Genomic DNA, 26,392 nt, shown 5'->3' on the forward strand with positions numbered 1-26,392 from the left:
CCAAACCAAAAGAGTAGAATGGGTCCATGCATTATTCATGTTGGCCTTCAACAGTCATTTTTCAGGGCAGTGGGAGGGAGGGGTACAATATATCATCTACTTCTGTAAATGCATGATGACTTTGTAAGTTGAGAGATATTTTGAATTTGGATGATTTAACTGCTTCTTTGCTGTTACTGGTTTCTCCATGACACATGAGAAATACCCAACAGATGTTTTACCTAGTATATAGAGGTATCCGTTTCACCATTTGCAGGAAGAGTACCCAGCCACGGCAGTTTTATTGACCAATCTACTAAATATTCCTCTTTCCAGATAATTGGTTACAAAATTGTTGGGAACTATAATAGTTGAATGCTGCTTTATGAATTCTCTAAAATAACCATTACTCTGTGTTGGAGCAAGAATGAGTGCTTAAATGCTAGTTTTCTTTGTACACCAGCTGTCTTAGCTTTGTAAAATGCTTGGAGGGGCATAATTTAAAAAAAAACGTCTAAGTCCCTTTTTGACCTAAGGCCCTAAACGCTAAAAGTAGAAGCAGGGAAAATGTCCATTCTCAAAAAAAAAGTCCAAAATGGCCTACCTCTACGTTCAGCTGTTTAAACGCCCAGACCACCACTACGTCTACACTTACAACACATTATCAACCAAAAAACAGCCTAAGTCCCAAATGCCCAAAACAAGACCTTTTAGGGGAAGGAGGGGCCAGTCCTTCACCTAAAAGCTGGATTCTGTAACCGGTGTCTGTAAACACAACACCGGTTACAGATTCTACACATTCCCCCGCCCCCCCCCCCCCCGCAACGATCGGGGCAGAAGAGATGGCTCATCTCTCCTACTGCGATTGCGATGGTAATCACCCCTGAACTGCCGTGACCCGTGGCAGGAGAGATGCTATGGTTCGTGACAGTTGGGGGGAGTGTGATCACCATCATGGCAGGAGGGAGCCCAACCCATCCTTCCCCTGCGACCCCCACCCCCGAACCAATACGGACAGGAGTAAGCCCAACCCCTCCTGCCCCGGTGACCCCCCTAAGATATGGGCCTCCTGCCCATGATGTACCCCCATAACCACCCCCCTGAACCCTCAATTGGCCCCCCCTGATCACCTCCCTTATCCTTGACACCTCCCCTTACTTACAATTAATTGGACAGACGGGTGAGTCCCAAGTCCTCCACCTGGCAGGCCCTCAATTCCCAAAATGGTGGGCCTTAGGGCCTGATTGGGCCAGGTGCCTAGGCCCCGCCCACAGGAGGGGCCTTAGGCGCCTGGTCCAACCGGAATTGGGACCCATCCATCCAGTCAACTAATTGTAAGTAAGGCGGGGGGTCGCAGGTTTGGGGGGATGACTGGGGGTTTGGGGCGGCAGTCGTGGGGGGTACATCATGGGCAGAGGGGTTGGGATCCCTCCTGTCCATATCTTAGGGGGATGGAGAATCGCTGGGGCAGGAGGGGTTGGGCTCCCTCCTTGCCATATCAGTTTGGGGGGGGTGTATCACGGCAGGAGAGATTGGCTATCTCTCCTGCTGTGATAGCGTTCTCCTGAAGTGCCACAAACTGTGGCACTTCAGGGATCGTTATCATGGCAGGGGAAATGAGGCATCTCACCTGCCGCGATCGTTGTGGTGGGGGGTTGGCAGGTTGCTGGGCCACTGCGCTGATAGCGTCAGCCGTGAACAGCTCAGCAGCCCCTTTTCAAAACTTATACATAGTAACAGAGTAACATAGTAGATGACGGAAGATAAAGACCCGAATGGTCCATCCAGTCTGCCCAACCTGATTCAATTTAATTTTTTTAATTTTTTTCTTCTTAGCTATTTCTGGGCAAGAATCCAAAGCTCTACCCAGTACTGTGCTTGGGTTCCAACTGCCAAAATCTCCGTCAAAACCTAATCCAGCCCATCTACACCCTCCCAGCCATTGAAGCCCTCTCCAGCCCATCCTCCCCCAAACGGCCATATACAGACACAGACCGTGCAAGTCTGTCCAGTACTGGCCTTAGTTCAATATTTAATATTATTTTCTGGTTCTAGATATCTGTTTTGACTTGATACCTGATACCTGTTTTGACTTGGTCTAAGTCAAAACGTATAAGTTCCAACTAGATAACCTGTTCAAGATTTTGATTATACTTGCTGAACGACTAGTTCTAGGTCGGCCTACCTCCCGCCTTTCCCCTCCTCTAGAAACGCCTCTTTTCGCTCTAGGCATTTAGAGGCAGGGGAAAGGCCTCAGCTGGTTTTAGATACATCTAAAACCAACTTTGATTATTGGTACTTGAACGATCTGGCTTTTTCATCGTTCAAGTACCGATTTAGGCCCCTTTTTGGATGTTTTTTTTATTTTTTATTATGAGCCCGTTATTGTTTTAATTGCAAGAATTGGAATATTTTTCAGGACTATACTGTTAACTTGCTCTAAACTATAAATGGGATGGGGACAGGTGGAATTAGCATTGAAATCAGGCAAATTTTTGTTCATTTGTTTTGAAGGTGAAAGGGAAGGAGTGCTGAATGATTTTAAAATATTGATCCTGTTAGCAGGGGCAACTGATGATTTTGGGGTTTTTTTTGTAAAGTGAAGTGATCTAATGGGGAATTGAGAGCAAAATGTTGTCATTCTCACCATGAAATATTTCTTCCAGGTTGATGTTAGTACACACTGAAGCAGCTTGGCAAGAAGTGTGGGCTTGGTGCAGAGCCTGGCATGGATAATTTGGTTCAGAATGTTTTTTTCTTGTTTTCCTCCTCTAAATCTAGGGTACGTCTAATGGAGCGAAAAATAGGGTAGGCCTTTAAAACCCTGTCCTACATTACAAGCACCTAAGTTTTAAGTTAGGCCTAATTCTGTAATAGACACCTAAGTATGATTGACAAGAGATCTTTTAAGATGCCAAATATAGCATTTCTCCCACGTTAAATATCCAGATGTAATTCTGTCCACAGTGGTTAGCACTGTCAAAGCCACTGATCACCGCAAGCTATAAATGTGGAAAATGAACCATAGTAAAATAGATAAATAGCTTCAAAAGGAAATTGAAGGAAAAATATTTAGTCTCCCAGTTTGGTTCTGAAAGCACGCAGTCCATCAGACTGTAATGAAAATCAAGCCAGCAAATTGAAAACATTTGTTCAGTAAAAATAATACTAGTGACATGATGCTTACATAAGCCTAATTAAATGATACATGACATATCCATCTTTGTTAGGTAACGACAGACTGAAAAGTGAGTACTAATTAAGCTCATTAACCAATTAAAGCTGTATCTTTGTAGCCTTTAGGTAAAAATTATGAAGACATTCTTTGTCTTAAAAAAAAGAGACAGAGAGAAAAATACAGAGAAAAACAAAAAAAAAGGTGAGATTGACCATCCAATCAAGCTGAGAAAACAAATAGATAAACCAGAGAGCAAGTCCTTGTATGTTTGTTCATTTGTTTGTTGAAGAATGTATAAAGTGTGCTTAAGCAGAAAACAAAAAACACAATTTTCTTTCAGCATCATCTTGAATTTTAGAGGTTTTGCTAAATCTTTTTTTTTTTTAGCCATTTTGAGGGGAAAGCAAAAACAATTTTGAATTTAGCTCAGGTCCTTTTCAATTGGAGCTAAAGACATGTGTTTATTAGATTTGATTATTGATATATTTGATTTAAAATACATACACACACTTCTACAAGTTTATCAATCCTAAATTGCCTTACTTTAAAATTTACTAGGGCTCAGTTCCTACATATTTATGTTCAAAATTTTAATAAAATTCTGTAATGTAGGAGCTTAGAAAGGGAATGGCAACAGGAGTGGATTTTTGGTGGAGATAAAAAGATAGGTGCTCAACAGATTTTCAGCACTGGGGGCCTGATATATTGCACCTAAAAAATTCAGTGCCAATCAGACTGGCACTTAACAAGATTCTATAAAAGGCGCATGCTATATATAGAATCATGTTTAGTGGTAGTATGCATCACTAATATTAAGACATACCTTTTTAAGCCAAGCTAGGGTTGCCAGATGACCGGATTTATCCGGATATTTCCTCTTTTTAGAGGACTCTCCAGGCGTCCAGATGCCTTTTCAAAACCCGGCACTTTAGGGCTGTATCTGGAGGGCATCTACGCATGCATGGATGCAAGGGGGTGATGTTACATGTATGTGTGCATACGTGTGACGTGTCACAGCCGCGCATGCTCGAGGCCTTCCAAACATTGCTCTGAGCTCAAAGAGAAGAAGTTTGGGGGGCAGGGCTGGGGCGGAATGGGGCACGACGAGCAGAACAGGGTGGGCATATTCTATAACAGTGCTTTTAACTTTTAGAATCGCCCACGATCTGCCCATACTCCTCCCCTAGGTCATGCTTTGAGATTCCTACACTAAAACTGATATGCACCATGTTATAGAATGCATCTACCAAGTTGTGTGCATAACTTCTAATTAGTTACTTAGAAAAATGATGGCAGATAAAGGCCAAATGGCCCATCCAGTCTGCCCATCCACAACATTCACTATCTCCTCCTCTCCCTAAGAGATCCAACATACCTGCCCCATGCTTTCTTGAATTCATACACAGTCTTTGTCTCCACCACCTCTAGCAGGAGCCTATTCCATGCATCTACCACCCTCTGTAAAAAAGTACTTTCTTAGATTACTCCTGAACCTATCACCTTTTAACTTCAAAGTTTATTTAAAATTTGATATATCGCCTATACATAGCTTCATCTTATACCTTCTCATTCTGGAGCTTCCTTTCAAATGAAAGACTTGCCTCATGCATATTTATGTCATGTAGATATTTAAATGTCTTTATCATATCTTCCCTCTCCCGCCTTTCCTCAAAAGTATACATATTGAGATCTTTAAGTCTGTTCCCATATGCCTTATAATGAAGACCACTGACTATTTTATTAGCCATCTTCTGGACCAACTCCATCCTGTTTATATTTTTTTGAAGGTGCAATCTCCAGAATTGTAATCAATTTTCTAAATGAGGTCTCTTCCAGAGCCTTATACAAGGGCATCAAGCCTCCTTTTTCCTACTGACCATATCTCTCCTTATGCACCCTAGCATCCGTCTAGTTTTCACCATCACCTTTTCAACCTGTTTGGCCACCTTAAGGTCATCACATACTATCACTTCCAAGTCCCACTCCTCTTTCATGCACAAAAGTTCTTCACCCCTTAACTGTACTATTCCCTTGAATTTTTGCAGCACAAGTGCATGACCTTGCATTTCTTAGCATTAATCATAGCTGCCAAATTTCAGACCATTCTTCAAGCTTCACTAGGTGCTTCCTCATGTTATCAACACCATCAAGGCGTGTCTACTCTATTGCAGACTTTGGTATCATCAGCAAGGAGGCAAATCTTACCTGACAGCCCTTCAGTATTATCACTTTCAAAAATGTTAAAAAGAAAAGGCCCAAGAACAAAACCTTGAGGTACACCACTGGTAACATCCCTTTCCTCAGAGAGATCTCCATTGACCACTACCCTCTGTTGCCTTTCAACTGATATTACACTAATATAAAGGAATAATAATGTATATTGTGGCAATTCTAGTGACTGTCCCGACTGGCCACAGGGGAATTATTAGGGCAAACTGGGATCAAAGGGGTTCAAAGCCCATCAGAATAGTTTCCCCAATGAGCAGAATAACAGGGCTGCCTATCCTAGGTCCAGTTCCTATAGCCTGAGTCTTTGACAAGAAAGCCCAACACAGGAAAATTCACAAAAACAGGCAGAGAAACCATTTTGTCCCTGTTCAGAAAAAACAGCAGGGTTTTTTTTCTGACTGCAATCTGCAGTCCCACCAAAGGGGGAGGCAGAGAGAGTACCTGCCCATTCTTATTCCTTACAGGTGTAGGCAGGACTCTCTCCTATTTAAACCTGACCCTGAGAGCAGTAAGGAGGCCAGCAGCAAGGAGAGCAGCAGAGGAACCAGCAACCGGGAGGAAGTAGCACCCTTGGTACTGCCCAGGAGGAGCAGAGCAGCACCTAAGGTATTGCTTCCTAACAGTCATCAGCCTGAGGGAAAACCTGATGTGGAGATGTTAGATGTGGGTGAAGCTGAGGAATTACCTGATTTATAGCTGACTGCTCCACAGGAGTTTATGGAGGTGGGTGACATGCTTCCCTATGAAGAAATGCTGGTAGAAGCCATGGAGGTAGCTTAAACCTCTGGGCTTAACAATGAGGATATTTTTACTGGGTGAATTATTGCTAAAAGCTGCTCTCACAAAAGCCAAACTGAATAGAAGCCTTGGCAGAAAGCTGTGTTCAAGTAAGCTAATTGACTGTAACACCTGTGTGAAACAGTTTGGAGTTTGTGCATTTTCCCTGTTTTTGAACCTTGAGACTAATATAATTATCCGTACCAGGAAGTACTGTTTTGCCACTGGTCAAGAACTTTGGAAGCTGTGCAGGGAGTGTTTTCAGAAGGATTGCCACAAGCTGAACTTTTGAATGCTGTTTTTTTTTTCTTTTCTTTTTTGAAAGGGTTTTTTTTTTATTTTGGACTGAAAGTTTTCAGCTAAGCCATTTTTCTGGACTGTACACATCTCCTCGGTATTCGCCGGGGATAGGGGCAGAGCTGGACCACGAATGGAGAAAAACCACGAATATCTTCTCATCTGGCTCTGACCCACCCCCGCCTCCCTCCCGCCATCCCCCCGGCTTCCCGGCCTTACCTGGTGGTCTGGCAGGCTTTGAGGGCAAGAGCGATCTTCCTACGCTCCTGCCCCGTGCAGATCGCCAATAGGAAATGACTGCCGTGAGTTCACGTAGTCTCTCGAGACTACCACGGGAGCTCACAGCAGCCATTTCCTATTGGCGAACTAATTGGGGCAGTAGCGTAGGAAGATCACTCCTGCCCCGAAAGCCCGCTAGACCACCTGGTAAGGCCGGGATGCCAGGAGGAAGGCTGGAGAGAGGCGGGAACATGCTAAACTATGGGGAGGGGTGTTTCCCCTTTACCCCCCAAAATCACAAATATGTGAAATTGCGAGTGTCGAAACCGCGAATGGGGAGGGGGAAATGCAATGTTTCAATTACTTACCTGTTTTTAGATAAAGAACACCTTTTTGGACACTTATATAAACTGCTCAGAAATGCACTTAAATGTTTATTGATTTATGCCTTTTTCTTGCTTTGAGAGAAATCCTGCAAGTAACTGGAAACTGGGCGTGCCAGAACTACAGTGGCCATCTTGGAACCTGGCAGAGCCTGAAAAGTCTTTCCCTATTAAGGAGTGAACATCATTATTTGTTTTTCTGCTGTTATTGTTTATGGGTTTTCTCAATATGATTTACCTTGTGCAATTACTCTGAGTGCAAAAGACTTTTATAATAAACTTTTGATTTTTACTTTTGAACTAAACCTCTTTTGAAGTTTTTGTAGCTGTGTGCCTTGATGTGTCTGGGGTGTCTATAAGGAGGAGTGCTCTAGGGTTCAAACCAGCACCCCCTGTAGGGCTTCTGCCTCATTGCAAAAGAGTGCCTCGTTCCATTTGTTTTACTGCCCCCTGGTGGAGGGCCGCTGTAGAGCTAGTGCAGACTCAGGCCGGTGACAATATCAACTGTGAATAAATTATATTCAATCCTAACTGAATCACAGTTAACTTCAATTATCATCTAATATGTGCCGGTGCTCAGACCACAACCGAACCAGTAAGGTTGATTGGATGGACCATCATCACAACCGTTTGTCCTGCCACCCGCCGTTCAGATAGTAAATCATTATAGATGTAATTGTGAATAAATATATCACTTATCTATATGACTTTAGCGGGAGCAATTTCAGATGGTCCAAGCTAAAACAGCCATAAATAACTCTGTGAAACTAATATATACAACGTCCTGAAGCTGCAACAAACGAGTCTCCCTCCCTTAGGAAGGAACCTAAGGAATTCCCTGATTGGCTCCTTCCTCGACGACACTGAGCCTTATGATGCACGGAGAGGGGCCTAAGATCCTGATTGGCTCAGACGCCTCAGGCCCTGTGGGGCCTCAGGTGTCTCAGCTAATCAGGGACTTCCTTAGGGAAGTTACTGACAGTGTTACCGACAGGTCTACAGCAATCGGGTTTTAGGATCGGTAAAACCCGATGCTAAATAGCCAAGCAATGTAAGTGAATCAATTGCTTGGCTATTTTGCATGGTATTTTACTAATCTGCAAAAGGGGGGTAAATTCCTTAATCCATGTTGCAGCCTACAAAGACAATCTATGTAAAGTCTATGAAAATATTTTTAGTGTGAACAACCTTTTCCATATGGAAAAAAACCAAAGTAAAATGTTGTAGTAAATGTCTAGAGTCTACAATCATGAAAAATAATCTGAAGCTAGACCATGTGTTTACCTTATATTCAAATTGGAATATATCAGTTATAACTCTTGCTTCAAATGGAAGCTAATGAAGCTTTTTTGTAATACAGTGACACGTGGTCTGTCTTCTTCAAATTAAATGAAGAGCTATATTTTGAATGATATGTAATCTATTAAAAGTTTTTGATCTAGGAATTTTGCTGATAATGTTCACTTTCTTGTTAATAAAGCTATGGCCAGTTTATGTCCCACACCTATTTGTGTATTGATGTTGATGTATATGGAGGGAAAAATATGTGCATGACAATGTTATGAGTGGAGGCCAATTACAGGTGGTTGGGGGCCACCAAAAGGGATACAAAAAGACAATCTCCTATTGTAAATGTTTTTGAAGCAATTGGAAAGGTTAGAGAAGTGTGTGGGGAGTGTGTGGCACAGTGGTTAAAGATACAGCTTCAGCACCCTGGGGATGTGGGTTCAAACCCACGCTGTTCCTTGTGACCCTGGGCAAGTCACTTAATCCCCCTATTGCCCCAGGTAGATTGTGAGCCCACCGGGACAGACAGGGAAAAATGCTTGAGTACTTGAATAAATTCATGTAAACCATTCTGAGTTCCCCTGGGAGAACAGTATAGAAAAAATGATTGACTAAATAAAAAATATGCAGTAATTCTTATTGATATCTTTAGGGTGAGAATTTGATTGTGGACACCTACATCTGCTTTGCCTCTGTTACTTGGTGAGAGACAGTGATGTCATGTATTATATTTATTATTATTATTATTATTATATGTTACCATTCTGTAATATTACACCATTATTTTTAAAAAATCTATTTTTATTATTGGATTCTGAACTGCTCTGAATTTTTTTTTTTTTAAGAAGAAAGGTATCTAAATTTGATATTCCATTTTAAAAGTATGTTGAGAACTGTGGAAATATGAACTTGAGATAGAGTCCTTAAATATGCAGTAATAAAAATTCAAAACTTTGCCGTACTATTTCTGAATGATGAACTACATAAAATGATTATCTGGTACTCACAGAAATGTGCTTATTCATTTTCAGGCCTGTCTAGGTAGAAATGAACAAATTAAGTTGTCAGTTAAATTGCAGTTATCTTCCAGGCAATTTGGTCCATAATCATTCTTGTGAACACATGAGAGATTTCAGAAAATGTAGTTTGATGTCCTCGTTTAAAAAGGGCTTGAGTTACTTACAGTAGTTGATCTCAAGTTTCATATTTAGAAAGCAAATTTTTTTTTCCTTGTGTTTGAAAATGTTAGCAACTTTTTATTTTTATTAAAAGTGCAAAAGACACCAGGCCGCTCAGTGGTATAAATTGATATCTGGATTTTTGAATAAGAAACCAAAGAATGATCTGCATAACATTTGGAGCATTGAGATTAAGCATCAAATTAATGCATCTCAATGGACACGAATTTGGGCTTGGAGGATGAGATGTACAGTGTCGGCATCTATGAGACAAACTTGGTTTTTCTTATTACATAGAGCAGTTTGGACCCCAGTTAGTTTACAAAAATTAGATAGCTCTAAGTCTAATAGATGCTGGCATTGTCATCTCGAAGCTGGAACATTAGATCATCTATTATTCTATTGTCCATTGATACTTAGTTTTTGGAAATCCATTTGGGGCCAAGTGAACAATCTGCTTGAGAATCCGGTGGCATTATCATATGACACTGTGTTATTTGGTACTGCAATGAGAGCTACGAATCAAATCTCTACTAATAATAATAAATTTTTGCTCACTTGTCATACAGCAAATAATGAAAAATTGGAAATATTGGGATTTGCTGAACTACAATTTTTGGTGGAATTCGTTGTGCCAAATCTTTAAAATGGAACAGGCAATAGCTATACAACAGGGTCATTTTAAGAAATTTAGGGTTGTATGGGAGACATTAACAAAACACTGTACAGAATGAGTATAATTTTTTTCCCCTTTTTTGCATACACATCCAGGGTGGGGAGGGGGAGGGAACACTCTATGATCTCTTATGTTTAAGAATAAATGTTGGGTATATGGGAGGGGGGATATTGGATGTGAGTTTGAATTTGATGGTATATTAAGTGATGTTAAAGTAGAAAATAACTGTATCTTATATTACACTTATTGAAGTTTAAAAATGAATAAAGGGTTTTGTTTTTTTTTAAGTGCAAAAGACATTAAAGAGAGCTTCAAAAAAATTTACTTGGGCAACTAAGACTCCTGCAACTAATCTGCATTGAAATGTTGCTTTTACTGCACTTTAGTGGCCAGAATTGACATGCAGTAGCTGCAAAGTCTCTGATCAGCATCTTCTCATATTGTTTACACAAAGGCAATATGCTTGCTGCTCATTAGCTGCATTACACATAACATGGATGCACTTAATACCACCTACAGTATAGTGTCATCATTTTCTGCTGCATTAACAGTTACCCTAATAGTGATTAATTTAGAAGCTTTATTTGTGATTTGAGCATGCATTGATTTACAACAGGAGCCACCAACCTTAAGTATCACAGTGCCACAGTAAATGAATAACTCTGCTTGCAAACCATCTCTAAAGTAGCATTATTCCAGAAGCCTGGAAGCACTGGGCCTCACTCTCATGGCCCAATACTCTCAGGCCACATCTTAAAGGGGCTATGGTATTGTCCCTCCCATTCCTTCAATCATTACCCTAACCCTCCTGATCTGAAGCCCCAACATTCCTGATCTTCCCCTTAAATCTTCTGATGCAAAGACCTATTCCCAAAGACCTCTCCAAATCATGTGGTCCTACCAAATATTTGCCGAAGTAAAATCTGTTGAAACTTTCCCTCTTTAATTTCTTTTGTACTTTTAATAAATATAAAAAGTTACTAAAATATTCAAACACAAGAAAATAAATTTGAGATCAGTCACTGTAAGTGTCTTTCCAGTATGACCATTAGGGTCAGGTTGGGTTTTGGTGAATGGGGTTTTGGATCAGTGGGGTTGGGTGATGATCTGATGTGATGACCAGGGATTGCACAGGGGTAGGGAACTCCAGTCCTCGAGAGCCACATTCCAGTCGGGTTTTCAGGAGTTCCCCAATGAATATGCATGAGATCTATTTGCATGCACTGCTTTCAATGCATATTCCTTGGGGAAATTCTGAAAACCCAACTGGAATACGGCTCTCGAGGACCAGAGTTCCCTACCCCTGGGATAGCATCTTGGTCTTTGTATGATGTAGCCCAAGAGCATTGGTCCATAGCTTTGAAGCCCAATGATGCCAGAATGGGTAAATAACATTCTTTTAGCTGGTGTTATTTTACCTGCTATACTGTGGTTTGCAGTGTGCACCCAGTGCATACTACAAGCTGCAGTATAACATTTACATTGTAATTTTACATTTGTATGTTTTGCATAGCATTACTATATACCCTATGTTGACTTAACTATGCTGCATTCAAATTATATGCCTGCTATTCAAGCAGAGCAGAACTGGTAAAAGGGGGAGGAACTCTGACTGGCGCTTGCACAGAAGAGTTTCAAGTTTCAAGTTTATTGAGTTTTAATATACCGACCATCAGCAAGTATCTGGCCGGTTTACAATAAAATTTAAAAAGATAATAATAAGTAATTAATAATTAGAAAATAATAAAGTGTACATCAAGGACATAAACAGGACAAACATGAAAGTGAGGAAAAAAGGGAAACGGGAGGGGAAAGTTACATGTTAAAAGAAGAAAGGAGAGAGAGGGAAGGGGGTAAAACGTATGGGGTGGGATCGCTTTATAAAAGCGGTTTGCTGAGTAAGGAAAGAGAGAAAGAAAATTTAAAAAAAAAGGTAAAATAAATTAATAAAATGAAAGATGTCTAAATGCAAGAAAAGGTGTCGCTGAATAAGAAAGTCTTCAGGCTTATCTTGAATTTATCAAGTTGATGTTCGAATCTGAGTTGCTGTGGCAGAGCATTCCACAGAGTTGGAGCTACTACTGCGAAATTTATTTTTCTAGTGTAGAAAAAATCTTTTATGGAAGGGATTAACAAAAGGTTCTGGTCTGCTGATCTCAGTAAGCGTGTCGGGCATTGTGGGATAAGAAGTTTATCAAGATATAAAGGCAGGTGGGAATGTCTTATTTTAAAGGTGAGCAGAATGGTTTTCCGATGCGTATTAGGGAGCCAGTGTGCTTCCTTCATGAGTGGAGTAACATGGTCAAATTTGCCAGTTTTATAGATGATTTTTATTGCTGTGTTTTGAATTATTTGTAGGCGTCGAAGTTCTTTTTGGGGAAGTCCATTGAAAAGAGAGTTACAATAGTCGAGGTGGGAGATAACTAGAGAGTGAATTAAAATCTTTATTGAATCTGTATCTAGGATTGAAATGAGAGAACGGATAAGGCGAAGTTTAAAAAAACAAATTTTTGCTACTGAACTGATGTGGTCGTGAAAAGTGAGGTCTTTGTCAATGATGACTCCTAAAAGTTTTATTTTTGATTTCATTTTTATAGGGATGGATTTGATAAAAATTTTACCGGATAAAGTTTCACTATTGTTGATTGGGAGTAGGAGGCCGCAGGATTTATCAATATTAAGGGAGAGTTTATTTGCGTAAAGCCAATCATTTATTGCATCTAGTTTATTGTTGATGTCGTCTATTTCCAAAGTGTTTGAGGTATTGATAGGGTGAAGTAATTGTATGTCATCTGCGTAGGCAAAGATTGTGAATCCGATAGATTGTGCTAGAGTAAGAAGAGGAGAGAGAAAAATGTTGAATAAGAGTGGAGATAAGATGGAGCCTTGCGGAACACCGTAGGTTTGTGAAATAAGGGAAGAAGTTTCATTCTTTACATGAACTTTGAAACAACGTTCATTAAAGTATGAAACAAACCAGGAAAGAGCCTGGTCTGTGATGCCACAGTCTTTAAGTCTATTGATAAGGAGGGAATGGTCGATGGTGTCGAAGGCTGCAGACAGGTCAAGAGAAACAAGGAGAACAAATTTTTGGTGATCATGATAATACTGTATAGTTGAGACTAGGCCTAGCAGTGACAATTCAGTGGAGTGTGAAGAACGGAAACCAGTTTGATATGGGTGTAAGGCATAAGTTTTATCAATGAATTCTGTAAGTTGGTTATGAATGATTTTTTCGGTTAGTTTGGAGATCATAGGAAGGTTAGCAATTGGGCGAAAGTTTGCTGGTAGTGAGGGATCTGAATTATGATTTTTCAATTTAGGGATAATTAGGGCGGTTTTCCAAGCTAAAGGCACATGGCAATCGGAAAGAGACTTTGATACCATTTCCCGAATGAATGGACCAAAGAAAGAAAATAATTTTTTAAGGAGCGAAGGGGGGATACTCTCCATAAGATTATTTGGAGTATTTAAAGATTGAAAGATTGAAAGGAGATTTGTTAGAGAGGGCAGTTTGAAGTTTGAGCAGGTGCTAAATGGAACATGGGTGGAGTCATCGTTGATGTAAGTAGGAGAAACAGGAGAAATAGGAGGAGAGGATCCAAGGTGGGATCTGATATCTTTGATTTTTGTGTTGAAGAAGAGTGCCAACTCGGTAGCAGTCGGCTGTGTGGTTAAAGGTAAGGGTTTCTTTTTAGAGTAAGAAGAAAGCGATTGAACTAAATTGAAAAGAGCGGAGGAGTTGCGGGTGGAGATGATATATTTAGAGTAATATTCTTTCTTAGTTTGTTGAATGACAGATTTATAGTATGAGGATTTTTCCTTGTAAAGGTTAAGAAGATTATTACAGCGTGTTTTACGCCATTTTTGTTCTATTGAGCGAAGTTGACGACGAAGAAGGGCAAGTTTATGGTTAAACCAAGGTTTTTTATTCTTTTGTTTTGAGTCTGACTTAAGGTGAGTTTTTTTCCTGTTGGGGGGCCAGAGAGTTTATTAAAGATTTTGTGGAAGTTTCCCAGAGAGAAAATTGTTCTTCAATATGGAGGGAAGAGAAGTCCTCGAGTTTTAAGTCGAAGGAGTTCTGAAGAGCAGAGAGGGTTAATTCCTTAGTGTTTTGGAATTTGTAAGGTTTTTTTTGTTGAGTATAGCATGAGTGTATAGGGAAGTCTAATTGCCATGTAATAAGGATATGATCAGACCAGGGAAGTGGGTAGGGCTTGAAATTTTGAAAAAGGTGGCTGATAGAAGTTGGACAGAAGATCATATCTATAATATTACCGGCAGAATGGGTAGGCATAGTAATAAGGGGAATTAAAGATAAGTCAGAGATTAGAGTTAATAGTTTTGAAGTATTGTCTGCAGCTGCTGCTCTCTCTTCTGCACAGCTGATAGAAGCTCCAGTAAGCTGGCAGAGGGGAGAGCGGAGGCTGCTAGTTTACCCCTGCTGGCTCCTGAGCCACAAATGATCAGGGCTTCCCCTGCCAGTGGAGCCATAAGCAGATCGTGGCTTCTTCTGCTGGCTTCAGTGCTGGCAAGGAAAGCCCTCTAAGAAAAGAAAAGGGCCTGCCACCCTCAAGGACCTAGGCCCGACCCCCCCCCCAGCTCAACGGTCTGTTCCACCCTCCGTCCTACTCTCCCAAGAGCTGCCTGTAGTTGACTATTGTAAACAGGGGGGTCCCTTTTGTGCATCTCAAGAAGAGCTCATTAGAATATTAATGAGCTCATTGCAATGCATTTGCATAGAGTTCTCAGTGGCTGTTATGAACATCAGGAGGAAGATTACTGTGCCAATAAGACTACTTAAACAAGTCTTACTGGCACAGAAACCTTTTGTGCATTGGGGTCTGAGAACTTTAATAGGTGGCTGAGATCCTGGTTTCATTGAGAAGGCTATAGGTACATAGGAGGATGGGGCAATACATGGAAAAACAAAAATCTCTATGGTAATGAAAAGATGCATCTTACTATGGCAGGAAAAATAATTCTTCCTAAGAATTTCAAGCAGTATGTTTCTAGGTGGGGGTAGTATATGGATGCAGGTCACTTCTGATGGCTACCCCTAGCAAAAGACTAGATGTCACAGTAATAAAGATAACAATGCAAACAACAGTCTTAGCAATTCACTTCTTAGGAATGCAGTAGGAAGCGAGACTAAACAAAAAACCATACAGAAAAAATTGATTGCCGCTGAAAGGTAGCTGGAAAGCAATGACCACAAATGCTCAGAGTCTATACAACAAAGTTCATGATCTGCAGGCCCTGATGTTAGACTTACTGTAGATATTGTTGCTATCACAGAGACAAGGTTCAGTGATTCTCATGGATGGGATGCAAACATACCAGGTTATAATCTTTATAAGAAGGGCAGGGATGACGAAAAGATGGAGGAGTAGCTCTCTATGTGAAGAATAATATCCAAGAAACTGAAATGCAGGGGGCCTAGTACAAGGAAAAAGTGATATGGATCACTTTGAAAAGAGAAGATAGAACTTCTATTTAAATGAGTGTTGTCTCGGACTTTCAACACAGTCAGAGCAATTTGACAAAGATCTGGTTGAAGATATCCAGAAGTTGGGAAAGAAAGGGGAGGTGTTGCTGATGGTGGATTTCAACCTGCCAGATATGGATTGTAAAGTTCCATCTGCAGAATTGAAAAGAAGTAGAGAGATCAGGGCTGCCGATGGAGGCACGCGTAAAGTTCAAATTCGCCTGTTTTTGCTTTAAAGCATTATACGGACTCGCCCCTAAATACATTACTGACCGTTTCTCTTTCTCAGCCAACAGACACAAGAGAAGCTCACATTCCAACTTCGTTTCCCCCCAGTGAGAGGTTGCAAACTGAAAAAACACCATGAACACCTTCTTTCACACCAAGAAGCATCATGGGGTAAAGACCTAGAACAATTACTTTCGCCCACTACTTATGAGGAATTTAGGAAACGTCTAAAAACACACCTGTTCCTAAAGCATCTAGACAATTGATCCACTCATCTCTCTCCCCCCAATAGCGATTAACTTGTTCTATTGATCACTTTTTCCTCAACAATGAATTTCCTGTCCTATTAATTCTCTTTCTTCTACCCCTCTTGAAGTCAATTAATTTGTACCTTTGCTTAATCTTTTGTAAACCGCATAGAACTTCACGGTACTGCGGTATATAAGCTGTTATTATTATTATTATTATTATTATTATTATGGATGCCTTTCTTTTTTTTAATTCTTTATTTGATTATTCATTACATTAATAACAAATATTCATGAATATCACAAAATTCTGTATATAAAATACAGTTTAAAAGGAAGCAATTCCTTCAACTAAAGCCTAAGGTTTTGGCAGTTGGAGCTAAATTATTTTTAAAATTTCCATGCAAATGCCTGATTTCGTACAGAAGTGACAAATATATATTTTTTTGATCCAGTCCAGTTAGAAGATTTTATTAAAGATAAACCTTTGTTGAAAGTTTAATTACCATTAATGATATTTTCATCTTAGGAGGATGTTGGATGATATAGAGAATAGCCAGGGCTGGGAGGAATAGGGTTACCAGATGTCCGGATTTCCACGGACATGTCCGGGGATCCGGATGGCTTTTCAAAACCCAGCACTTTGGGTTTTAAAAAGCCTCTTCTAATTCGCATCAGGCAGGAGGCAATCCGCACATATGCAGGTGTCACGTGATAAAATCACGTGCACACATCATTGCCTGACACCCACGCATGCATGGATTGCCTCCTGCCTGACCAAAGCAGGAAGTAGGGGGTGGAGCTAGGGTGGGACTGAGGCAGAGATAGGTGGGACTGGAGGCGGGTCTAGGGTGTCCAGATTTTACAATCGTAAAATCTGGCAACCCTAGGGAGAAATAAAATTGAACAAAATTTTAAGGGAATTGTTGTGTCCAATAACAGGACACATTGTTGCAGTTTTCAACAAGGAAGGCCATATACCAGAAATAATGAAAGAATAGATGTTGTAGTAAAAAAAAAAAAATCCAACTGTTTGCACAACTGATGGAACACCAAAGGAAAACAACAGTTGTGTAACATCGCAGCAGAATTAAGATTCTGCAGGGCAATTGTTATCTGAGATTCAGGAGTAGTATTAAAGGAAGACTCATCTGGGAAAGTATTGTCTGGAAATGGGAATGTTTCAAAAGACTTAGAAAGCTAAGCAATCTTGTTAATTAAAAAATACAAAAAAAACCACAAAAAAAACCACAACCCTTCATAAACTCTGAAGGAGAAAACCATAATCGGTATTGGAATAAAATAGTTCATGTCCTGGTTCAAGAATTTAACAGTTCCAAACAGCTCTCAAGGATGATTAAAGGCTAAAGCAGTTTAATCTTATAATACTCATTACAAGCTTCATTACAAAGTTCCTTTGTATTCTGACAATTTCAGTCTACTGTACAGTATATGAATCAAAGTCATCAGAATTTTGAGACTTTCTCCAGGCATTCTCTGACTGATGCAATTCTTATCTCAGACACTTAAAGGCTTTGTTGACCTAGGTGGAGTAATAACTATTATGTTTAATAAGTAACTCCTTTTTAGGAGCAATTCCCATGAGTCAGTGAGGTATTTCAAAGGTTTACTGACCTATCTATGTCAAACATCCAAGGCAGCAAGCATAGGAAACCACAAGAGCAAGGTCGGTTTGATCAAGTGACCCCCTTGCTGATAACAAATCATTGCCTCCCGGTTTACTATAGAATTTGTTTTATGGTTCTGTAAATATTACACAGAGTTCTACATATGGGGGGCAGCCTAGTACACTGAATAAACTGTACCATATACTCCTTCTCTAGAGTTATGGTCTAGTCAGGCTTCTTTGCTTCAGATTCTAGATGTCAAAGCAGCCAGATTGGAAAGTACATGAAAGGGGACATTTTTTCTATCTAGTCCCTGTTTGTGGAATTCACTACCACAGGATATTAGAGGGGAGGTATCTCTGGTTTGTTTTAGAAAAAGCCTGAAAGCTCACTTTTTTCAGCAAGCATTTGGGAGCTTGTTGCCAAAAGGATAGGACAGCAGGAAGAAAGGACTACTGTGGAGAATGAGTACTGTGAGTGTGTGTCAAAGGTTTCTTGGGGGGAGGGGGAAAGCTTTTGGTGGGATACTGTCCTATACTAATGGAGTTTGTTTCTGCCTATTTGTATTGGTTTTGATAGTACACCAAATGTGTCATTTGGTAAAAAGATGATATATTAAGTTTAATAAACCTATAAACCTTTAAAGGCTGTATGTACTATAACACAAAGACTGTGTCCTGCATTCTCTAAATGGTGCCAGTTTTTTAGGCACTGGTAGGTACCCAAGCTCAGTTAAAAAAATGTATTTTTCACTCCATAAGACGCACTGGAACATAAGACGCACTCTAGATTTAGAGTAGGAAAACAAGAAAAAAAAACCATTCTGAACCAAATTGTGTACCTAGCCTCCTTCCCTCCTTCACTCCCAAATTGTGCACCCAACCCCACACTCCTTGTCAGGCTCTGCACCCTGTGCCCCCTTCCCTGTCAGGCTCTGTACCCTATCCCCCTCCCTGCCAGGTTGTGCACCCTGTCTCACCTCCCCGCCATGCTCTGCACCCTGTCCCCCCTTCTCTGCCAGGCTCTGTATCCTATCTCCCCTTCTATGACCTATAGCCTACCACCTCCTCGTCTCTGGTGGTCTAGTGGTAGGCTGGGACAGGAGGGATCCGTCCCAGCCAACTAACAATCCTCCTCCCTACCCCACTTCTCCCAGTATCCTTTAATATCACCGCCCGCCCGCCAGCTCTTCATTTTAAAAAACCTCCGCCCGCCGACCTTTCCTTTTAAAATACCCCACCCCCTTCCCAGTACCCTTTAATAACACCGCCCACCTGCCAGCCCTTCCTTTTAAAACACCCTTTCCCACCTGCAATACCTTTTTAAACGCCCCTCCCTGAAGCCTGGTAGTCCAGCGGTATATGGGCCAGCAGGAGCGCGCTGTCTGCACTGCTGCCAGGGCCCGCCTTGCTTTCTGAATGGCTGCAGTCAGTTCTCGCGAGTCCCGCGAAAACTGACGCAGATGCACAGCAGACAAGCAACATAGAAAACCTTTGAAACATATAGGGCTCCTTTTCCATAGCCGCATTAGGCATTTTTATCACCGGCTGCGGCAGTGTTAACTCTGATGCTCATAGAATTCCTATGACCGCCGGAGCTAATACAGCCACGGCGATAAAAAAGCTTAACACAGCTTTGCGAAAGGAGCTCATAGTTAGAAAATGGCAATTTGGACATTTTAGCAAACAAAACATCCAAATACCACATTATGCCATTTTGGGGCGATAGTATTCTCTTTTGAAAATGAGCCCCTTAATTGACTAGAAGCTTATAGAAATGATATTTATGAGTTGCAGTTGCTGAACTATAGAAGCTGTGGTAAGTGTATTTAACTTACCACGAGAATTAATCAATTGTTTCAAAGTTATATCTTCTCTATTAGACTTATGCTGCTCCTCCAGGCAAACAAGTTCAGAATAGAGAGAATGAAATTACTCTTGATTTTATTTTATTTATTTTCGAAAACAAGTGAAAGAAATAATATGACCCTACACAACTGTTTTATTTGCATCCCATAGGGTGAAAATAGATTCTTCATCTGAGTCATTAAATTGTAAGAATTCATCCTAAGCAGTAATTAACTTTCTTACAAAGGCAGGATCTTTTTATACGTTTCTATTCATAGTTCAGTGACTAGGCACCCAGTTTTGCCTCATCTCCCCTATTCTTAAAATATATCCTATACCACAGGCCTGTAATTAACTAAATATCTCCTAGGACAGAAACTAAAAATAAACGAGTTTATACAGTCATGCACTGTGGGATACTAAGTATAATCATTCTCATGCAAGGCATTCCAGGTGTCAATCAAACCTAATACTCGGGAACAGAGAACATTCATACCTGGTTTATTCAATAGTTTATTCTCAGACCTGTTGAAGGGATTTAAAGAACAATTAAAATTGCCTGCCAGGTAAATTGGGATGTTTCTATAACATTTAACTACCATATAGGAAGGCTAAAAAAACAGAAGCCAAGGTAAGAACCCCTGGGCAAACCATTTCCTTTTAAGAATCAAATGCTCTTCCACAAACAAGTGAATCTTTTGCAAAAAAAAAAGATAAGCTCTGCTCTAGACATTTCATAAATAACTACAATCTCTTTCCTTCTTTATCTTGTTGTTTAAGTCCTCTAATATTCCTAGAAACTTCAGCATTGAATATTAATGAGAACAGTAGCGATGAACACTAATTACACAACATTCCTTATTTTTAGGTGTTATTTGAAAAAAAACAACTAAAAAAACAAATGAGCACAAGTATGTCTCCTTGCCTCCTAACATCCTATACCCCCCCCCCCCACACACACACACACACAGACACACAAATTAGGAAAACTAAAGAAAACAATGGACAACTCCAGAACGAATGCTGTCTCCTACACTGGATGCCAAAATGTCTCCATCCTATCACCTGACCATTACACCTATCCTCTCTGATTTAGTACTAAGATGAGATGGAAAAAAGACCCAGGATGTTGTTTTGATAAAAAGAGGAAGATCACCAGTCAGAAGATAGTGGATCCAAATGATTTGGTCCATACGAGGTTGAAGAGTGACCAAGAGCTTCATTGTGACTTCTACGCCACATTGGATAAGAGTTTGAGGCATCCACTTATTTCTCTGGATCACTGGAACATGTAAAGGGTACCGTATATTTCGCTCCTCAAGACACACTTTTCCACCCCCAAAAAGGGGGTGGAAATAAGGGTGCGTCTTATGGAGTGAATACCCTCCTTGTACCCCCGTACCTTTAAAAAAAATCCATCTGTCCAGCGCTGTATGGCAGGAGCTTTCAGCGTTCCTGCCCTTCTCTCCAAGCTGACTGCCAAACTCTCGTGGCAGTGTCAAAAGGGAGCACTAGCCAGGAACAAGCCTGGAACTAGCCTGGTCTCGCTCCGCTCCATGAATGGCTGCCGCCAGTTCTCACGGGACTGACAGCAGCCATTCAGCCATATTAAATAGTAATCAGGTACTTTTAAGTATTTTCCCTATCTGTCCAGACATGCCCACAGTCTAGCTGTGTTACCTGGGGCAAAGCAGGGTTAAGTAACTTGCCCTGGGTCACATGGAGTAAGCTGGGATTGAACTCACAAACTCAAGATGCTGAAGCAGCAGCTCTAACCACCAGGTCACACCTCCCCTCCTTCCATCTTCCATCACTGCCAAGCATTCTTTCAGCTCAGAAACATGATAGCTTATGATTGTTGTAGGTTTCCGGGTCTCGCTGTGTCTTTGTCATATAGAAACCAATGTTTCAGCCGCCATGCTGTGGCTTTCTTCAGGGTATGATCTGAAGTCTGTAGTGTGACTTTGTATATAGTGGGTTCACTGACCTGATTGGGAACAGGGCAGTCCACCAATTTGAATTTTGGTGGGAAAGTCAGTTGGTCAGAAATTTCAATTTTGTTGTGAAAGGCCATAGAATGGAAAAAGTCTCTGGTAGGTTTTTTTTTTTTTTTTTTTTATTATTTATTTATTGTTTTCAACTTAAATTTCAAGTATAACACTTGTACAGAAAGCAAGAATAGAATAGAAATCAAATACAATAGTAATATAATTCCTAAATTAAACAAATATACTATTTATGCTCAAGTCCACAATTAAGATCCAAGAATTAAAGAAAATTGGCGAAGTTATCAAAAAAGAAAGTTATAATATTAAGAAACTGAGAGCTATAGCACTGAGATGGGGTCACAATATCCCAAATATAGGGCTCAATGATTGTTAACATTCAGACGAGACATAGCCATGAAATTTGTCAATTGTAATGGTTCAAAAAACACGTATTTAAGAGTACGGTGATATACAATACATTTACATGGATGTCTCAAGTAAAAAGTTGCCCCCAAAGATAAAACCCCAGGTTTCAACAGAAGAAATTCACGGCGGCGCCTTTGCGTCTCCCGTGCCAAATCTGGGAACATTTGTATTTTATACCCAAGGAAGCTTTTTTGTCTATTTTTAAAGAAAAGTTTTAACAACCATGTTTTATCAATTGGCAAAGCTAAAGTAATAATCATAGTGGCTGGTGATGCTAAATCCTTCTCAGATGTTTCTAAAATCTGTAATATATTTAAGGGTTCTTGATCTGAAGATTTTTCTTTTGGTTGTTGATTTTGTTCTTTATCAGGCAAATAATAAAGTCTCTGGTAGGTTTAAAGATCTTTTTCCCCGTGGAGCTGGGTTAGATGTTCTCTCAGGATTTCCACAGCTGGCATTGTGCTTGTTGCAGGTTTCCGGGTTTCTCACTGCATCTTTCTCAGGTAGAAACCGAAAATGATAGCCTATGTCCTTATAGCAAAAAAACCCACAAAATTTCCATTTGCCTCCACTCCATGAAAATTTCTATCATGAATATTCATTGTCAATATTCTGAAAAACTGACTGGCTGAGGAACAGGTTTGGGAACTCCTGGCCTAGGAGATTGGTCAATGCTTTCTCTCCTGAGGAAACCTTCCTTTGTTTCCCACATAAGCCCATTGCTGCTAGGAGAAGATCACTCCATTTAAATTCCTATCAGAATGGGAGCTGGGGACTGATGATTATAGCACCTCGGCGCTGCTGACTTATCACACTCCCCCCAGACTTTCCCAACACATCTTTCCTGAATGTATGGTACTAATGATTCCTGGGATTTGTAGTCACAACAACTTAAAGGAGTCTCTACTTCAAACTTCTGGATTTCTAAGGTGTAGAATGCTGAACTGTTTTTTTCTTACTTTTGTTTCCTGACAACACTGTCTTCTTGTCAAAGTCTCCTTTACTGGAATATAGTGATTCTGGTCACATTACGCTAAAGGTTCTTAATCAATATAGAAATGGTACACAAAAGACTACAGAAAAACTCTCATGTGGGAAAAAAAATGTTGAAACAGAATTTTCTGGCTAGACAAGTGGGAGTAAGGAGAGATATAAATGAGGTACTGTATATGCTTTTCTCCTGATGTTTACTGACACTATTGTTTGTCATAGAACAGTTAAGGAATTGTGCACACAGATTAAGTGGGGCGCTGAAAAGTTCTCAGCCCAGCCAACCAGCTTCCTAAATTCTGAGTGTTATTTTGCCACTGTAGCTGAAAATATATGTGATTAATCATGCACTCCGGCCATGATCTGCTCAAACTCCACTTATATGAACACTCACCTGCAAAGTCAAGGTGATCAAAGACTGGCGTGCACTTACAGAATGGTGCATAATTGAAAAATAATCATTTATGCACATATGTGACTAGAATACCAGCATTCATGAACATGCTTGTCTATTAAATCTAGGCAGCTTCTTTTAGAATTACCTACACGTGTGACATATTATTCTACAGGAATAGTCACTGATACTCGATAACACTGCAAGGACAGGAGAAGTTGAACATACCCTAATAATTTGGAAAATTCTAACGGCCGCCATTGCAGCCTGAAGTAGCATGATAACACGTATCTATCCTATATGCTAACTTGCTATTAATAAACAACTAATTGAACATCAAATTTATTTATTTATTCATTCATTTAGCCGGTCCTCCAATTGTTTTTCAAACAACTCGGATACAACTTACTACTATAGGCACGAGTATAAATATTATAAGAAAGGCATATTTTGTTTAGAATAACAAAAATGCACTGCATAATTTATACAAAGCGCATCACAATGTGCATTCTTTTACATAATAAATTTAATTATGACTCAAGGTTCCTACATGAAAAAAACAGCAGCTACAAATACATACAGTATAACCACATAAATAGTTCTGCAAGCATATAAAACATTTATTTTCCAGCAATGGACAAAAAAACCCCCAAACACTTCCTATGTGCCTATTTGAAACACGTTATTCTCCTATGCAGACGTGCAGCTGCAGAGACATCCTTCTTCCACTTTCTCTGCAATATTAAGGGCTCCTTTTACAAAAGCGTGCTAGCGGAGTTAAAGCGCATGACTTTTCATCACACGGTAACCCCCCTACGCTGGCCAAAAACTACCATCTGCTTAAAAGGAGGCAGTAGTGGCTAGCGCATCCGGAAGTTTAGCGCACGGTATTACGTGTGTTAAACCACTAACGTGCCTTCGTAAAAGGAGCCCTAAGTCATTGATTCTGCCTGATAAAAAAAAAAAGTAAAGAAGAAAAGAAAAGAAAAATGAGCTAAGTAAAGAAAACTTTGAAGACAGGAATAGGGCAATCTTTAAAGTAATTCCCAAAGGGCAAACAGCACAGGTGTTTAGTGTGGCAAATCAATGTCTATAATGCATTTTGTCAGGTGATCAACAATAACCACAAAAGAGTTAAAAGAAAGATCAGTTAATCATGTCTCTCATGTCATTTCTGAAGTGGCAGTGAAAGGTGACAGTGGGTATACATAGCAGAAGAGTGAAATCTGTATAAACAGAATGAAAACAAAAAAATGGCTTTGAATGCCCCAAAGGAACAGGGTACAGCTTCTTGGTGGAAAGGAAAACATGAATAGGAAGTCCTCACCCGTTAAATTAGTAGGAATTTTGCAGCTACAGGATATAGCAGACTGAAATAGGACAATGGCGTTTGACAAGGAACATGATAAATTTATGGAAAGTAGATCAGTCTTAGCTAGTTATTTTATGTAAATGTCAGAGGTGTCACTCTGAGTTCACTGCATCAAAAACAAACTTGACTGCAGGAGGTTGGAAAGATATGTCTGGGAGTGGACCATTCTACAGATGTCCTGCTATCATAAACTTCCCCTTTATACTTTGAAGCAGGATGCTAGATTAAATGAACCTTATTTGGCAATTCTTATGTATTTATGTCCACAGCATTTATGTTCACAGCACTCTTCCAAAAGCCATGTGATGTGGGGTAGCTACTTTATTACCCTCATCTTTGGAATAATAATGGTGCTTACATTCCGATGCTGATTATTATGGAACGCCTTAATCTTGCCTTCATAAATATATATAATATATTTGTAAATAAAACAGTGTGGATTTTGAATAAGTGCCCAGCAGCGGCAAATCTTATGTTCTTATGTGAAAGCTAAACAAGTTCAAACAGATTTGCAAGTCCAAATAGTATTAATAAGCCATGATATGTTTCTTTTTTCAACACATAGGAAAATGGCACCATCAAGACAGCTGCTCCAGAAGAAGCATTTGTGAAATGGACAGTCCTGTTGAACTTGAGTTATGCTGTGTACACTTTTAATTCAGTTAAGTGCTATTTGAAATAAAAACTTGTATATACTATATGCTATTTTTGAAACCTATTTTTTAGACAAATATCTATGCTGTTGAGCAGTAGTTTATCTAAATCGCAAGGAGGCATGTTAAAGGTGTGGTATGGGTGGGAGTAGGGTGGACTAATAACATAAGAATATAAGAATAACCTTACTGGGTCAGACCAATGGTCCATCAAGCCCAGTAGCCCATTCTCACGGTGGCCAATCCAGGTCACTAGTACCTGGCAAAAATCCAAGGAGTAGCAATATTCCATGCTATCAATCCAGGGCAAGCAAAGGCTTCCCCCATGTTTTTCCCAATAACAGTCTATGATCTTCTCCTCCAGGAACTTTTCCAAACCTTTCTTAAAACCAGCTACGCTATCTGCTCTTACTACAACCTCTGACATTTTTCTGCTATAATTAAACATTTAAGAATACATCCAGGGCTAAATTTGGATGTTTGGGGCTAGATTTGTTTTATTAACAAATAAGTGCCAGAAAAGTGCCCAAACTGACCAGACGAACACTGAAGAGATGTAGGTATGACACCCCCCTCCCATACTATCCCAGTAGTAACTGACTCCCTTCCCACCCTCCAAAGATATACATGAAATAGTACATACCTGCCTGTATGCTAGCTTCAGATGTTATGGGCAGACCTATCAGAGCAGCAAGCAGGTTCCTGGAATAGCAAAGTGGGCAGTGTAGTCAACCATAAAGATAGGAACTCAGGCCCATATCCCACTCTAACTACTACACATGATGGAACATGTGAACCTTCCAAACCCCACCCAAATCCAATCATATCTACAGTACTTATAGGTGATACCTACAGCCATAAGGGCTACAGTTGGGTCTAGTAGGCTTTCGGTGGGTTTTGGAGGACTCCCCATACACTATAAGGGAG

The 26,392-nt window shown here is 40.2% G+C and overlaps 1 long non-coding RNA gene across 1 annotated transcript in view; it reads left to right on the top strand.

The window, feature by feature from the left end:
- The window catches only part of LOC117353873, an 88,429-nt gene extending 62,933 nt beyond the window's left edge, over positions 1 to 25,496 (top strand). The window contains exon 3 of the long non-coding RNA XR_004538059.1: positions 25,378 to 25,496. This is a non-coding gene — a long non-coding RNA (uncharacterized LOC117353873). The remainder of the gene's footprint in view (positions 1 to 25,377) is intronic.
- Positions 25,497 to 26,392: the final 896 nt, after the last annotated feature.

This window comes from Geotrypetes seraphini, chromosome 1 (assembly GCF_902459505.1).
Source record: "Geotrypetes seraphini chromosome 1, aGeoSer1.1, whole genome shotgun sequence".
Lineage (NCBI taxonomy): Eukaryota > Metazoa > Chordata > Amphibia > Gymnophiona > Dermophiidae > Geotrypetes > Geotrypetes seraphini.